We start from the raw sequence: 18,092 nt of genomic DNA, 5'->3' as shown, positions 1-18,092 counted from the left end.
CGACTGCTCTCCCAGAGGACCCGGGTTCAATTCCCAGCACCCACATGGCAGCTAACAACTGTCTGTCACTCTAAGATTTGACACCCTCACACAGACAAAAACATACAGGCGAAAACAGCAATGCACATAAAATAAAAATGAATAAAGAAAATTTAAAAAAAAAAAGAAAAAGAAAAAGAAAAGTCTACAGTAGAACCAGAGAACAAAACAGAAGAACAGTGCAGCTGGCTTACCCGTAAGGTACATTCCCAATGACTCAAGGAGACCCTGCAGACCCTCTCAAAGATTCTCCCACCTCTTGAAGATGCCTCTGGGGACCAAGTCATTGCCACATGGGCCTTAGGGGACATCCAAAATCCGAACTACAGCAGATGTTCTAAATGAGAAGAAGTATATTGGTTTTCCTAGAAGCTCATTATCTGCCTAGACAGAGCAAACCACAACACAAGGGAGAGCTGTGATGTTTAGCATTCTGGCCACTGGACTTCAGTCCACACTCCTGACATCGACCCACCGGCCCTGCGTGCGTGCACGTGCGTGCGTGCGTGCGTGCGTCTGTGTCTCTGTACCCCAGCCCACCGCCTCTTTCTCTGCCTGTTTCACAGTATTCCCAACACACAGCAGGATCACTCCTACCTCAGAGCCTTTGCACAAGGTTCGCCCTCTGCTTGGCACTGTTCCTGGAGATCTTCTCATGGGTGGTTCCCACCATTTAAACATGTTTCTGAGCCTCAACCACTATTTACAACTTACAGAGACTTTGTTCTTTGTGTCCTGCATTGATAAGGAAAGAGGGAAGGAAGGAGGGAGGGAAAGCGGACCAGTGGGGATTTGGAAGGAGCCCTGAGGAAGAATGTCGGAAGTTCTGAAGACAAAAAGCCTGAATTCCCAATTCTGCTTGACAGCAGTTCTGATGGAGAATAGGCCTTTTCCCCATATTAGTGTTCATCAAATCAATTTAGTAACTCTGATCTTTAAAGCAGTTAAATCCATTAAAAAATATTGATGATGCAACGTTCTTTCCCTACTGCAATTTAGTTAATCCTGCATAATAGATAACCCCTATAACTCTGCTCAGTCAATCTTTTTAGGCTCCAGAAAAGGATAACCCCGTGTGGGGCTTGGGGGGCTGTTCACAGGATAAGTGCATGAAGAACTTTGAGCACAGCAGCTCGAACAAGCTCGAGAAGGGTTTGGTTTGGTTTTTGTCTTCTTTTACCCCCCCAAAGCAGAATTAGGCTATTGCTTCAAGCACGTCCAACTGTGCTAAAAGCTCCTTACACAGGAAAAGGACGATCCAGAGCCTGCCACAGCTGAGACTCTTCCTTTCGTGCTTCCTTGCAGGCTTAGAACCATCCTTCTCCCTGGAACCTGAAAATGAAGTAGCTGGCCCCTCCAAATGTGTCCTCTCACATGCAGGGGAGTGAAGGTCTCATTAAGTTTTACTGTTTACTGTGTTTGAACTCTGAAATGGGAGAGAAACAGAGCTTAAATCGAGTTCCCTAAGGTCAACTTTTGGCTGACCTGAGCAGATCTTGTCCGCTGGACCTGGGATCTGAGGGCCTGAGAGAATGGAATGGACTAGAGTCTAACACTGTAGACAAGCTTCCTCTTGTATAATAGTAAAAGGACCAGCCTTAATATTACACTTCCCAGGGGCTCAGACGAGAAAACTACAAACGGCAAGAATTATTTTCGGGAAATGAATCTTAAGTACAACAAGCTCTTTGTCCATCTACTTTATTCCTCTGAGATAAAATCCTGTCTACACAGCCACAGTTCTGTACTCAAGCCTAGCTCCTTTCTTGCCTGACTTCTCTCTACCTTTATCTGCTGCCCCCTCTAGGTTCTGTCTTATTCTCTCGTTAGTTCTTCCTCGTCTAGGTCCTTCTCATCTCGTTCTTACCCAGCTAGTACTTCCCGGCTTTTCCTCATCTTCCATCTCATCCACACATTCTCTCCGGTCAAAATCCTCCTTATCCCTCTCAGTTCTCCATCCTCAAGTTCTCCACTCCTCTCTTCCTCTCCATCTCCTTATACCTCTAGATCCTCTCAAGTCTCTGAGGTGTTCAGTTATAAACCCAAGCAATAGTGATCCTCTGCCAGAGCAAGGTCATCAGGCTTGAATTTTTACTGGGCTTACTGGGTCATAAAGGTAGGTGAAAATTTTCCTCAGGCAGTGGCCCTCGGGCTTTCTTTTACAACCCAAAATGGGAGTGGTAAAAGAGGAGGTCAACTGAGTGCTAATGACCGGTTAGTATATCAAAAAGGGGATCTATGTGCTCAGTCTACATTCCTAGAAGTGGTTAGGTAAGGAGTTAGGGGTCTATTAGTAAGGTTGTATAAGAAAGGAGGGTCTCACCCTAAGTTGCACAAGAAATAAAGCTATCTGCCTGACCTGGAGACAGGTGTTGTTTCGTTTGGCCTTGGATGCTTGATAGGCATTTTAGATAAATACACTGTTAGGAGTTCTAGGAAGCATGCATAGCATTACAAGAAAATCACTGTAGGAAACAGCTAATATACATGCAAAAGCTAAAATATCACCAAGACTTCTTAAGCCATGGCTTGACCTTTGGAAGAGTCCTTGACTTTTCTAAGGAGTAGCTTTTGTGATAGTAGCTGAGTTCCATTATGTTTTCCTGCGGCTTGCAGCAGCTTACTTCAGTTTCAGTGTTCTTTTATACACAAATGAAACAGAGAAAGTGTGATCCAAGGATGGTTGTTTGAGTTCAGGAAAACATGATCAGAAAAACATGTAAATAAATGCTAGTAAGCACATCACATACTAAATATTAACAGAGCAGTCCTTTCCCGGAGCTTTCTCAGGACAGACCAGTTTAAACACAATTGCCTGGCTTATACTATAGATTGTATCTGGGGAAGCAGGAAAGCCAGGCAGAAGGGCATATCCAGATTCAGGGCACACTGACCAGATTGTGTCCTATAGCTGTGTTCTGACATCCAACAAAAATAAATATATCTTATAAATACATGTACCTGTTTGTCACAGGAGACACAAATCACATCCAAAAACAGTCCCGGGAACAAAATGCACCTGAGGTAAAGGCCCTCTGCCTTTTTTCCTGGAGCTTCTCCCACAGTTCCCCAAGGCATTGTTCACCATAGGTCATTCTTTTGACTGTGTTCTGACACACTACCAGCCAGGACACAGGAACACACATCAAACATTTGTTATATCAATTATATGACTGAGGAAAAGATGATCAAAAGCCTGCAATTTCAGATATCGAGTCAGGATCTGTGATGCAAATGAAACTGTACTACTCCAGAGGGTCATACAATCCAGATTCTTGAACCCTCAGACAATAACCAGCAGCCTCAGAAAGGGGGTTGTTTCACATAGAGCCATGGCGTGGCACCACCACTCACTTCAACGCTGCTCTGAGATGGTTTTCAGTTCACTCTTGCCCTGCTGGAAGGACAGACAAGCAGGGAGTCTCTGAACAGCAGGCCCTGCGCCTCTCCTTCCTATGCCGCAAAACTCCTATTTGCTACAGTGCACATTTTATTGAATACTCACTTAATCAAAAGCATTCATGGATACTCAGAGATGGTCATGAGAAAATAGCAGTCTCTGACCTTATGTCGTCCACACTGAGTAGGGGAAAGGACATAGATCCAAAGCACAAGAAGGCAGGTGCAGTCAGAGAAACAGAAACAAAAATGGTTCAGAGTTACAGAGAGGAGATGACATGTTGGTCTTGCCTCAAATGTCATTCTTACACCTGCCCTATTTTGGTGCCATGGACACTGATATCCTTTCAACCAGTGGTTCTCAACCTTCCCAATGCTGTGACCCTTTAATACAGTTCTTCATGTTGTGGTGACCCCCATCCATAAAATTATTTTCATTGCTACTTAATAACTGTAATTTTGCTACTGTTATGAATTGTAAATATCTGTGCTTTCCAATGGTCTTAGGTTACCCCTGTAAAAGCGTCATTCAACCCCCAAAGGGGACGAGACCCATAGGTTGAGAACTACTGCTTTAGATATACCAGCCAGAGATTCCTAATAACCCTTCTGTAGGGCCCAGGTCAACACTGTTGTGACTGAATGTGGTGATTTGGACAGGAGTGGCCCCCATGGATTCACACGTTTGAACACTTGGTCCATAGCGAGTGGCACTATTAGGAGGTGTGGCCTCTTGGAGTTGGTGTGGCTTTGTTGGATGAAGTGTGTCACTAGGGGGTAGGCTTTGAGGTCTCAGAAGCTCAAGCCAGTTCTCTTCACACTGCCTGCCAATCCAGATGTAGAACTCTCAGCTCCTGTCTGCTGCACCTTGTCTGCCTGCATGCCACCGTGCTTCCAGACGTGACAATAATGAACTAAACCTCTGGAACTGTAAGCCAGCCCCCACTAAATGGCTTCCTTTATAAGAGCTGCCATGGTCATGGTCTCTTCACAGCAACAGAAATCCTAACTGAGACACTGAGTCACCAGGAATCAAGTCAAAACAGCATCAGAAAGCCTTTTCTGTAAGGTCCAAACAGTGAATGCTTCTGTCTCTTGGGTCATGTCTTCTCTGTAACCGTGACGACTATTCAGATCTCCAGCTCACACTGTAATAGGAATGTACCCAAACCAATGAAAGCAGATGAGTGTGACCGATGGAGCCAGAAACGGCTGAATGACAGTGTGCTAATCACTGCTCTGTGCAGAGCAGAGTTAATTTTAGTTAGCAATACCCTTTTTGATGTAGAAATCCTAAATTAATCAACAAACATTTTACATGTGCCAATGATGTCTGAATTCTTTGGTGACGTAGAAAGGAAGACAGCTATGCTCCCAAATCTGAAGAAGCTTTCTTATCAGAGCATGCTTTCTGATCCCACAAGGTCCCTGAGTGTTTCACATTTCTGTACGCTAGTCCTGATCTGAAACCATAAAACCTACACTTGCTTTTGAAAAGGTCAAGCTATCAGTCACACAGAGATAGCTAGACTGTACTATTAGAAATAACCACCAGCTGTCGGGATCCAGAGGATTCACATTTGGAAAGGCACACAAAGGAGAATGGCTATATTAAAGCTGGGGTTAATACATGCACACATACACTGTGCACCTCAAATTGTTCTCTCCTGCTGTAAGGAGGAATAAATTCTAACAATGAGTTGAGATTGGTGTTTTGAACTGTATTAAAGGAATGGAATATTGCCCCAAAGAGATTTATACCTGTGATGGCTAATCTTTTTTCATTAATTGAGATTTTTCATTTACTTTACATCCCTATCTCAGTTTCTCCTCCCTCCTTTCTTCCTGCCCCCCCCCCGCCCACCGCCCCCAGCCCTGCCTCCCCTCTACCTGCTCCCCCGCATCCACTCCTCCTCCATCTGTTTTCAAAAAGGGGCAGGCCTCCCATGGGCTTGAACAAAGCATGCCACATCAAGTTGAGACAGGACCAAGCTCCTCCCCCTGCATCAAGGCTGGGCTAGGCAACCCAGCATGGCGAATATGTTGCCAAAAGCCAGGTCCAGTGCCCAGGACAGCCTCTGATCCCACTGCTAGGAGCCCCACAAACAGACCAAGCTACACAACTGTTACACATGTGCAGAGGGCCTAAGTCAGTGCCATGCAGGCTCCCTAGCTTCCATCCAGAGTCCATGAGCTCCCAGGAGCTCAGGTCAGCTGTCTCTGTGGGTTCCCCCACTACAACCTTGAGCCCCTTGGCTCGTACAATCCCTCCTCCCTCTCTTCAACTGGACTCCAAGAGCTCCTCAGCCCAGTGCTTGGCTGTGGATCTCTGTATCTGCTTCCATCAGTTACTAGATGAAGGCTCTATGATGACAATTAGAATAGTCATCAATCTGATTACAGGAGATGGCCAGTTCAGACACCCTCTCCGCTTTTGCTAGGAGTCTTAGCTGGGGTCATTCTTGTGGATTCCAGGGGGTTTTCCTGGTACCAGGTTTTTCCCTAGGAACATGAGGGATGGGGTTGGGTGGGTTGAGGGTGGGATGGAGGGAGAGAGTAATGAAAGAAATGTCTTGATGGAGGGGACACATTTCAAGGTTAGGGTGATAGTTAATCTTGCTTGTCAGCTTTACTACATTTGGAATCAACTAAAACCCAAGCTTCTGGGCATGCCCGTGAGGTGAGGGATTTTCTTGATTGGATCATTTGAGATGGGAAGACCCACGCTGATCTGGGAAACAGTGCAAGTGACAGCCCATATAAAGGATGTGGAAGAAGGAGGCTTTTGTTTTTGTCTGCTTGCCCTCACTCTTGGCAAGTCCACCTATCCTGATGCTGAGGTGTTCCTTCACTGGTACTAAAACTAACTTCTTTGGGATTCCAATGTAGACTGAAGATCAGCAGCTCTCCAGGAAACCTCCAGGACTCTAGCTCCAGATTGAGACTGGTGAGAACCAGCCTGAACACCTACCAGATTCTCTGTCTTCTTGTCATGAAACAGCCATTGTGGGACTACCTAACCCACAGCCTGTAAGACATTCTAATACATTATATTTATGTGTGTGTGCATATAATTCATCCTATCAGTTCTCACTTTTAGAGAACAATAATAGAGCTTGCCAGTATAAATTTAATGTAGGATGCATACATGCATATAAAAAAGACTACAGACAATAATACCAATGAATGTTCAAACCTCTCTGAATTCAAACCACTCAAGCAAAGGATTTGTCTCAGCGTTTCTAAAAATACTATTACAGATCCAGTCCCCAAAATGCAAAGGGAACAATCACACGTATTCTTAGAACATCTCCAAGTGCAATAAAATATTAAGAGATCTGAGCATTATAGAAAATAGGCCAGTTTAAATTTTGTTTATCAATTTATTTGATCACAGAAACTATTTCCAGCCTTTTTCTATTACACAAAATACACTTTCAGAAATGCTGTTTTTAAGCCGGGCGGTGGTGGCGCACGCCTTTAATCCCAGCACTCGGGAGGCAGAGCCAGGCGGATCTCTGTGAGTTCGAGGCCAGCCTGGGCTACCAAGTGAGTCCCAGGAAAGGCGCAAAACTACACAGAGAAACCCTGTCTCGAAAAACCAAAAAAAAAAAAAAAAGAAAAGAAATGCTGTTTTTAAAGGTATTAAATGCTGTTGTAGACATATCAATAGGGCTGGACACCACACGGACATTTGTTCACTGCATTTTGATCTCTGTTGGAACATTTCTTTAGTAATGGTTGAGAACTGCACTTACCTGTGGATATAAGGATAAATACTTAGAATGTAGTTGGAAATCATGCTGAAGCAACAGACACGTATACATGCAGCTCCCTAATAAATGACCTCAAGTCTACCCCCTACACCTGTAGTAGTGTCTGATTGCAAATTTCCTTTTATTTTACTACTTGCCATGTGTAATATTTTATTATCCTATTGACCAAAGGAGAAGTTGAACATAGTTTTATGTCCTATGAAATTTAGTTCAAATCTTTACTTTCCCAAGGGCTCTTAGGTGGAGGAGAGAGGAATTAAGAAATGATAGATAGAAAGAGAGACCTAGCCGACGAGAAGAAAGACAGAAACACAGGATAGCTTCTGGAGGGTCTGGGTCAATACCCAATAGCCTTGTCCTTTATTCAAAAGAGTTTTTTATAACATGCCAAGGGGAGAGGCAAAAGATCTCCCCCTTGTAAAATCAAAGCACACCATACAGCCAAGTGTAGATCCTTCCAAACACCTGGTAAACATGCCCGTGGCCAAATCATCTCCTTATCAAGCCCTGCTGGGTAAAGCAAGCTCCAATCCTCTGACCCTGAGTAATTTGTCACTAGGAAGCCTCTGTGGGCTCCCACAGAGGAGGGGGGAGGGGAAGGGATGGGGAATGAGAACATGAGGGAACAGGATGGTCGAGTTGGGGGAGGAACAGAGAGGAAGAGCAATGAAAGAGATATCTTGATAGAAGGAGACATTATGGGGTTAGGGAGAAACCTGGTGCTAGGGAAATTCCCAGGAATCCACAAGGATGACCTCAGCTAAGACTCCTAGCAATAGTGGAGAAGGTGCCTGAACTGGCCTACCCTGGTAATCAGATTGGTAACTACCCTAAATTTCATCAGAGAGCCTTCATCCAGTAACTGATGGAAGCAGATGCAGAGATCCACAGCCAAGCTCTGAGCTAAGCTCCCGGGGTTCAGTTGAAGAGAGGGAGGAGGGATTGTATGAGCAAAGGGAGGTCAAGATCATGATGGGGACACCCATAGGGACAGCTGACCTGAGCTAGTGGGAGCTCATGGACTGACAGCCAGCCGGGGACCGTGCATGGGACTGAACTAGGCCCTCTGAATAAGAGTGGCAGTTGTATGGCTTGGTCTGTTTGAGGGGCCCCTGACAGTGGGACCAGGACTTATCCCTGGTGCATGAACTGGCTTTTTGGAGCCCATTCCCTAGGGTGGGATACCTTGCTCAGCCTTAATGCAGTGGGGAGGGGCTTGGTCCTGCCTCAACTTGATATGCTAAGCTTTGTTGACTCCCCATAGGAGGCCTTACCAGCTCTCTGAGGAGTGGATGAGGAGTGGGAGTGGAGGAAGGGGTAAGGGGGACTATGGTTGGTATGTAAAATGAAAAGAAATTTTTTTAATTTAAAAATTTAAATTTAATTTAAAAATTAAGAAGTAGGAAAAAATAAAATAAAAATGAATTTCCCTCTGGATCAGACAGAAATGAATGTCTATGGAAAGTTTAATCCCTCAAGAACAGTTGGTGAAATCGTTCCTCCAGCTTACCTCTGCTTTAGGCTTGCTGGGTGGCAGGCACTTCCCATGGCTTGTCACTTTGCTTCAACGGCAGGGATAGGAAATCATCAAGGCTCACTAACCACACTGCATATCAAAACGTCACCATGGCAGCGTTTGTCTGCCCACTTGTCACAGCCCCTCTGCAGTGACTCAGCCATCGTTCTCTTGAATCAATATTGAAGCTCTGGAGGTCTGTTTCTTGAGGTTGGGGGAAATGAGACAAAGAAATCCTTCACCCCTGACTTCAAGTTCTAGTTGGGCCATGGTTATGATTTCTGTCTGTGCTTTCTCTTCAAGGACAGATAATAAGGCTTCCACTCTACAAAATTACCTTGAAATACTTTGCATTTACGTTCTTGGTGATATAGTGAAAAACTATCACAGTTTCCAAAAACCTTCCTGTGCTGCAATAAACGTATCATGTGCTGAATTTAAATAGTTTATTTCCTTGGCAGTAGCTTATATAGGAATATAGGGATGGGGGGATAAAAATACTTTGGTAAATAATAAAATCTCTAAATCTTTGATGTAGGATTCTTTAAATTCCATTTTTATGTATCCCATCTTGAAACATAATTAACAAGAACCAGAATTAGCATGTAACATAGTAAATATTTACATCGGGCATTACCACTAAACAATACAGTCTCCATTCAACAAATTTAAAATGGACCTTCCTGTTTTAAAATGCTATTTTTTTTAATAATCACATGTTTCTTTGATCATTACAATGGGCCACAAAATGGTCTGGTTTTCAATAAAGCACTTACTGAGTTCTTTTTCGATTATCTTTGATTACGGCCGAATTAAGTCAGAGCTGAGCTCACCCATTCTGTGGGAGCCTGAGACTGAGTTAAAGTATAAATGCAAATGTGCCTGATGAGACCCTAAAGGGCCTTAAGTTTGTTTTTAGAGAGAGAGCCAGGCTACAGTGAGGGAGGACAAGCTTCTCTTCTGTCTTTGTCCTTTGGGTCACCTTCCAGAAGCGAACCAGCTTACATCTTCAAGACCCAGGACAGGATTACCAAATCTGCACAGGGCGCTGCAATTAAACTGTCCTCAGCAAGCAAGCTACGCCAGATAACCTAATAACATCATCACTGCTGGGTACAAAAAGCTCTCCCAGGACCCCTGCGCTCTACTGAGGATTTCTCCAATCTGAGGTAATGTTTACTTTACCAGTGACTGAAATCAAAGCCCCTGGAAACAAAGATCCCACTGTCTGTTCCTACATGGGTGGGAAAACCAAGCCCCAAAGGAAGAAAGGAGGAAGGGTGTAGGCATCATGCAGAGTCTTGTACAGTTTGTGTCTTACATGTGGGTACCTGGTTCATGTAACACGGAGCTGAGTTTGGGGTGTTCCAGCTTTCAGTTCATATTGAAACTCATGAAAAGAGTGCTCCCCAGAGTTCTGTTGTGTTGTCTGCAGGTGTTAGAAGTTGGATTCCATCAGGAAACACACACTAGACTTTCCTTTTTTTTTTTTTTTTGAAAAGAGAAGTTCGTTATTTAAGTGACCCTCTTTGTAAAGTTCTGAGAAAGGAAAAAGAGGATTATGACTGTCCCGGGAACAGTGCCATGCAGACAAGCTCAGCCCGGGCTTGCTCGCCGCAGTCTCAGAGCAAGTAGTCTCAAACAAACCAGAGCTCCCTAATACTCTTCGGTATTTTCTTTCCCCTTCCCTCTTGTACTTTTCTTCCAAAAGCGAGAAAGTGAATTGTGAATATTTCCTGCAAGAAGTGCTGAGCTAGCTAACTTCTGATAATTATAAAATCACGGGTGGCCACTAGTTCGGAAGAAACTCTTTCCCAAACAAAACTAATTACGAGCAGACTCTGCGTCCCTTTGTCCACTGCCAAATGAGGTACCCGTGGGCTGGAACGGGAAAGCTGCCGCTTTGACAGACTTGAAAGGTGCTGAAAGTATTCATCTTTGTGTGGTGGTTCTGCCAGCATATAGAATGAAAGAAAAGAGAACGGAATTACGCAGCGTCAAGTTGAATTGTCCAAGTGGAGAGCAGGAGAGGGAAACTGTATATAACCAGATGTATTTGTGGATTTTTGGGTTTTTTGTTTTTTGTTTTTTGTTTTTTTTCAATGAGCTCACAAGGCATCAACGCCCTCTACTGGCAGTGTGAAGTAACTGAGACCATGGGAAAGAAAAAAAGAATTCCTTAGTAAGGAAATACTAAGGTAACAAAGACTTTAAAACAGCATTAAGCCCAGCCTTGAAACTTATATTTTCCAATGATAAGTAATCAGAAAACGTCAAAATTGCTAAATAATAATTCCATATGGTTCAAACTAATGCTTCATTTTCTTACTAATTTAAAATGACGGTTTACTCTGTTCATTTTCATCATCACTCAGTACCGGGCAGTGGTGGCACACGCTTTTAATCCCAGGAGGCAGAGGCAGGTGGGTCTCTGTGAGTTCAAGACCTGCCTGGTCTACAGAGCAAGTTTCAGTACAGCCAGAGCTATACAGAGAAACCCTGTCACAATATATATGCTTGATTTAAATTATTTTATTTATTTTATTTTATTTAAATTATTCAATAAAACACATGAATCAGTTAATGTCTCTGCATTCCACTAATTAAAGGAAACTTTTATAGTTGCACATACTCAAATGCCCAGCTCTTGCCTGAAACTAAACTTAGCAAGCATGATAATCTTTACAGGGAACCTCTGTTTACTTAAAATAATGGTAGAAGAATACTCCTGCACATGGGAAGAAGAAGATCAACTGTACTTCTCAAAATGGTGATTCGGATGCAGTGCCAGGCTCCCTGTTTTTCATGCTTTGGAGCACCATGGCAGGTTTTGTTCCTATAGTGAGAGGTGAGGGTCGGAGGAAGATGATTGAAGGCCACTGGAACAGAACTGAATGAAGCAGGTGCCGGTAAGAACCGGGGCATATCTGATCTATGCCAGATCATCTGCCTCTAATCAGAAACCTCTTGTCTCCTCTGGGGTTCAAGGAAAAAGGCCAGTGCTGTAAATAAAAAGCAAAAACAAACCATTAGAAGCTGGCTAATCATAGAAACAGTGTGGAAGAGGGAGAAGGAAGTTGGAATGGGAAGACAGGCTGAATGGACTCATCTGAAATGGAAAATAATTTTGCCCCTGTTTCCTGTACAACCAAGTTTAAAGATAGTGTTGTGGGTGGGGCAAATGATAGACAAGCATTATTTCTATTCCAGAGCTCAGCAGCCACAAACAGTGTTGATATTCAAACGACTGGCCGACGCACAGAGAGAGAGATAACTGTGGTTGCTTCCTATTACAAGGAGAGAATTTGGGCAGCAATACTGAAGAAGTTCCAGGCTGTCATCTAACACACACGAGTGTGCGCGTACATAGTCATGTAGCACTTAGCTCCGGACAATCTCCCAGGAGTAGAATGATCCCTAGAGCTTCCTAAATTGGAGTCAAGGGTTAGAGGCGTTCTGGAAGTTACAGAGGAAGTTTCTTGCTTGCATTTGGTGTAAGACTAACCTAAGAAAGTGCTGCTCAATACCTAAGTAGTCAGTTTATTACATTAACTTAGTCTGTTCTTTCTTACCAACCGACTGATTGAATCACTGTCGTTTATGATAACATGAGATCTTGGGAGATTCCCATGCTTCACATTCATTTTCTTTTAAAAAAATTATGATGTATTTATGTGTATGAAATGTTTTACCTACATGTATGTGTGTGCTCCACAGGCATAGGGCCCACAGAGGTTGAAAGAGGGCAATGAATCCCTTGGGACAGGAGGTACAGATGTTTGGGAGCCATCATAAGCACTGGGAACTGAACTCACTTCCTTGCAGAAGCAACAAGCACTTTCAACTGCTAAGCTCTGGCTCCAGTCCCTCACATTCATTTTCTTTTGGTTGTTGTTATTGTTTGTTTGTTTTTGGTTTTTTTTGGGTTTTGTTTTGTTTTGTTTTTTTGATACAAGGTCTTTCTATGTAGCCCTGACTATCCCAGAATTCACTATGTGGACCAGGCTGGCCTAGAAAGATCCCCTTGCCTCTGCCTCCTGAGTGCTGGTCTAAAGTGTGGACCACTACGCTCAGCTCCCCCTTTTTTTCTTTCCCCACATTCATGTTATGTATTTATTTATTTATTTATTTATTTATTTATTTATTTATGTTTTTCAAAACAGGGTTTCTCTGTGTAGCCCTTGTTGTCCTGGAACTCACTCTGTAGACCAGGCTGGCCTCGAATTCAGAGATCCACCTGCCGCTGCCTCCCTGGTGCTGGGATTAACGGTGTGTGCCACCACTGCTCGGCTCCCCACAGTCATTTTCAATCATGAACATGCTTTTCTCAAACAGTACAGAGCAAACCTTCACCTCCCAATTAAGCTCCAAGAATTACTTCCTTGCTTACTTGAACTCCTTCCAGATTGTAAGCCTCCAGGAGGGACAGAGATGAAGTTATTCTTCCTCACACTCCACTCCTTCCTCCATCTCTTACATTTTCCCCCTCCCTCTTCTACCACACCTCCTGAGCTCTGGATGGGGTGAAACAGATGTCTCGTCTATGGCTGAGCATTCGACAGTCACTCAACCCTGACCAGGTGAGTCTCCACAGTCATCACTGCACACTTCAGAGAGAAGCTCCTCTGACCAAATATGAAAGCCCACCAGCAATGATGTGCTTCCTCCAGCAAGCCCCTATGTCCATAACCTTCCCAAACATCGCCCCCAGATGGGACCACGAGGTAAAAGAGCTGAGCCTGTGGGAGACATTTCTATTTAAACCACTGTCCTCTGGTTTTCGTTTGTTCAAATTCTATCCTCTTCAGTCCATAGCACACCCTCAGCTTACTTAACTTTTTACTCACTAATACGATTGGGAGAACTATGTCCTAATGATACTTTGTGTGGCAACATTTGTATTCAGCACTGACTTATATTGTCAGAAAGTCTTCTAAACCTGATGACCTTCATAGTGCCTTGGCTTGATAACACTGAAGTGGCTCTTTCCAGAGCAGCCCAGTAACTGTCAAGGTCCTTCCTTAAGATGCAGTTGCTTTCCTAAAACCCAAAGTCATGACTAACAGCTATCCACCAATATGAGTAGTCATAAAAATTACAGAGAAATGTGTTTAAAAATACATAATTACTAATTAAAGTACCCAGTTCATAGAAATAAAAATTTTGTATTTTTATGAAAATGCACTGTTGAGACAAAAATATTTAGTGAAATCAGTGGCATCATTTTACAAATCTCTCAGATATCTGTGTTATAGAAATACCTATATTTATTTTTTATTATAATAAAATACATACCACCCAAAAGTCACCATTTTAAAATGTGGAAATTTGAATCACTTGGTGTTGCGAGGCCTGTCAAACTCTGGAGGGTGAGTACAACTCCACATCAGGTCTCTAGACTTGGGGTAGAAAGAATTTTATCTATGAGTGTAGATAAAATTCTAAATGGTCTTAGTAAATAAGAAACACAGAGCCAAATACAGAGTTCAGAGATCAGAGCAAGAGCCACAACTCCCTTAGCTTACCACTCACTGCCGTCCTTCCCCTGAGAGAGACCTTCTCCTGTGTGACTATCTTTTTATTGCCTTTCTGTTCTATCTTCTCATTGGCTCTAAACCCAACCACATGACTTCCTCGTCACTGCCTGTCTATACAGACCTCCAGGTCTCTATGGTTAGTACTGGGATTAAAGGCTTGTGTCACCATGCTTGGCTGTGTCCTTGACCACACAGAGACTCTGCTTGCCATGTGATCAGATTAATGGCATGTGCCACCATGCCGGACTTCTGCTAAATATAATATCTTAATCTTTCGTCTGCATTAAAATTCATGTAGGAGAATGCCTAGAGGGTAAAATAACCAAAATGCAATCCAGCTTTAGATAAACACGATCCATGTGTCCTTCTAGTACTTTCTTTTCTACCACGGCCAATTCTTTCTCAGCTTAAGGTGATAATTCTCTTGGACTATTTAAGTCCTTGTCACCTTCTAAGGTTTTGAAAAAATTATTCAGTTCATCATTTTTTACCCCAACAATAGTTCATAGATGAGAAATGTCTCCAAATAATCTTTGAAAGTCATAAAGAGTCTGTAATTGATCTCTCCTAATTTGTACCTTTTGGGGTCTAATTTTTTGTAGACTTATTTTATATCCTAAATAATCAATAGAATCTCCTCTTTGTATCTTTTCAGGAGCAATTTGTAATCCCCAACAAGGCAAATTTTTCTTTACTTCTTCAAACATTCTTTCTAAAGTATCTGCATTTCAGTCAGCTAGTAAAATATCATCCATATAATGATAAATTATAGATTTAGGAAATTTTTTACGTATCACTTCCAATGGCTGTTGTACAAAATATTGCCACAGAGTTGGGCTATTCAACATTCCCTGTGAGAGAATCCTCCATTGATATCTCTTTTTTTTTTTTTTTTTTTTTTTTTTTTTTTTTTTTTTTTTTTTGGTTTTTCGAGACAGGGTTTCTCTGTGTAGCTTTGCGCCTTTCCTGGAACTCACTTGGTAGCCCAGGCTGGCCTTGAACTCACAGAGATCCGCCTGGCTCTGCCTCCCGAGTGCTGGGATTAAAGGCGTGCACCACCACCGCCCGGCATACCATTGATATCTCTTAATCAGTTGAGAATTATTGTAAGTAGGCACTGTGATGGCAAATCTTTCTGTCTTTTTCTTGTAAGAGTATTGAAAAGAAACAGTCTTTTAAATGATAACTATAAGAGGCCATCCTTTAGGTAACAGAGTAGGCAAAGGAATTCCAGATTGTAGAGAGCCCATTGGCTGAATTACTTTGTTAATTGTGCTAAAGTCTGTTACCATTCTCCATTTACCAGATTTCTTTTTAATAACAAATACAGGAGAATTCCAAGGGCTGGTTGATTCTTCAATATGCTGAGCATTTAACTGTTCTTCCACCAGCTCTTCTAAAGCCTGGAGTTTCTCTGTTGTTAAAGGCCGTTGCTGAACCCATACAGCCTTGTCTGTTAAGCATTTTAAAGGTAGAGCTGTTGGTGTCTTTGGAAGATCATCAGTTGTTGTGCCCTGTTCTTGTACAATCTGGATGACTGGTGACCACTCATTAGAATAATGCCTTCCAATATTTCTCTCAGAAACATGTGTTAGTTTATGATTTGTTTCTGAGGTTGGAGGGATGTTAATCTGAGTATTCCATTGTTGTAACAGATCTTGTCCCCTTAAATTCATAGCTATGTTAGCCACATATGGCTTTGATTTTCCTCTCTGTTCTTCTGGACCTATACATTCGAGCCATCTTGCACTCTGTTTCACTTGAGATAATGTTCCAATCCCTAACAGTTGAACATTTACCTCCTGAAGAGGCCAAGTTGGATGCCAAAATTCTGGTACAATTATGGTCACGTCAGCACCTGTGTCTACTAAGCCAGATAACAAAACATCATTTATTCTTATTATTAGTTTTGGTCTTTGTTCATTTATAGAAGTTTGCCAAAAAAATTTTCTTTATGGTTTCTCCTGAATTTTCTACTTTCTCTGCCTCAGCTGTTCTATTATCCCGAGCAGCCTGGTTTATTCCAATAGGCATTTGGTTATTTAATTGCTCTGAGTAGGGATTTCTTCTATGATGGCAGGGAAGGTCTGAACTGGATTTGCTGTGGGGGCCTGCCTGAGGCCCCTCTGGGAGTTTCCTGAGGACCAAGGCAAAGGATTACCTTGTCTGTCCTTTGTTGATCTACATTCGGTAGTCCAATGTTTACCCTAACCACACCTTCTGCATACTCCAGAAGGAAGGGGAATTCTGTTGCCATTGTTCCTTGAAGAAACATTGTTTCTAGGAATGCCCTGTTTACAGTTCCTTTTCAAATGACCTTGCTTTCCACATCCAAAACATCTGACATTCCTCCAACCTCTTGAGATTGCTTCTGCTATCCACATATCATCATGGCCATGAGACTCAACATTAATTGTGTCTCTGATCCAATCCTCCAAGGGTGCAGATCTTGCCTTTACTAGTCTGATTATTCTCTTGCATGCTGCATTCACATTCTCAAAAGCCAAAGATTCGATTATTATCTGGCTAGCTTCTGAATTTGGGACCATTCTATTTACTGCTGAAGACAGTCTTAAGAAATCTGTGAAGGATTCTTTTGGGCCCTGTATAACCTTTGTAAATGACTCAATTTTCTTTCCTGCTTTCTCAATTCTGTCCCATGTGTTCATGGCTGCCATGTGACATAGAATTAGGGTTTGGTTATCATATAAACATTGTCTTTGTATTTCAGCATATTAGCCTTCTCCAAGAAGCTGATCCTGGGAAATTTCCACACCTCTAGCCCTCCATTGACTTTCTATGGTCTTAGCCTCATCATGGCACCACATGCACCACTGCAGCTGTGCTCCAGGTTCCAGGACAGTGGCTACAAGTTCTTTCCAGTCTTGAGGGATAATCCTATTACAAGTTAACCATGAGTTTAACACTTGCTTTACAAATGGGGAATGCATGCCATGAGAGACTATTGCTTCCTTCCTTTTGTTTTGGGTTTGGTTTTGTTTTGGGTTTGGTTTTGTTTTGGGTTTGGTTTGGTTTTGGGTTTGGTTTGGTTTTGGGTTTGGGTTTGTTTGGTTTTGGGTTTGCTTGGTTTTGGGGTTGTTTGGTTTTGGGTTTGGTTTAGTTTTGGGTTTGGTTTAGTTTTGGGTTTGGTTTTGGTTTTGGTTTGGTTTGGTTTTGGGTTTGTTTTGGTTTGGGTTTGGGTTTGGTTTGGTTTGCTTTTGGGTTTGGTTTTGTTTGGGGTTTGGTTTTGTTTTGGTTTTGGGTTTGGTTTGGCCTTGGGTTTGGTTTGGTTTGGTTTTGGGTTTGGTTTGGTTTGGTTTTGGGTTTGGTTTGGTTTGGTTTTGGGTTTGGTTTGGTTTGGTTTTGGGTTTGGTTTGGTTTTAGATTTGGTTTGGTTTGGTTTTGGGTTTGGTTTTGGGTTTGGTTTTGTTTTAGGTTTTGTTTTGTTTTGGGTTTTGTAGGGTGTTGGGTGTTGTTGGGTGTTGGGTGTTGTTGGGTGTTGGGTGTTGTTGGGGGTTGGATGTTGTTGGGGGTTGGGGTTGGGGTTGGGGGTTGGGGGTTGGGGTTAAGGTTGGTTTTGTTGGGGTTGGTTTTGTTTGGTTTTGTTTTGTTGTTTTGTTTTCTGGAGCTGAGGGCCGAACCCAGGGCCTTACGTTTGCTAGGAAAGCACTCTACCACTGAGCTAAATCCCTAACCCCTTCCTTAAACCTTCTTAAATCTAACATTTCAGTCTGAGTCCAATTAGTTTGTACATGCACTTGATCAGGTAGCTGCTGTACGGTTCCAGATAAATTAAGTTTGATTGTTTGAAAACAGGCTTTCTTT

The sequence above is a fragment of the Peromyscus californicus genome, unplaced genomic scaffold, assembly GCF_007827085.1.
Source record: "Peromyscus californicus insignis strain IS unplaced genomic scaffold, ASM782708v3 Scaffold_18__1_contigs__length_77618521, whole genome shotgun sequence".
NCBI lineage: Eukaryota > Metazoa > Chordata > Mammalia > Rodentia > Cricetidae > Peromyscus > Peromyscus californicus.
Note: the sequence above shows the minus strand (reverse complement) of the source record.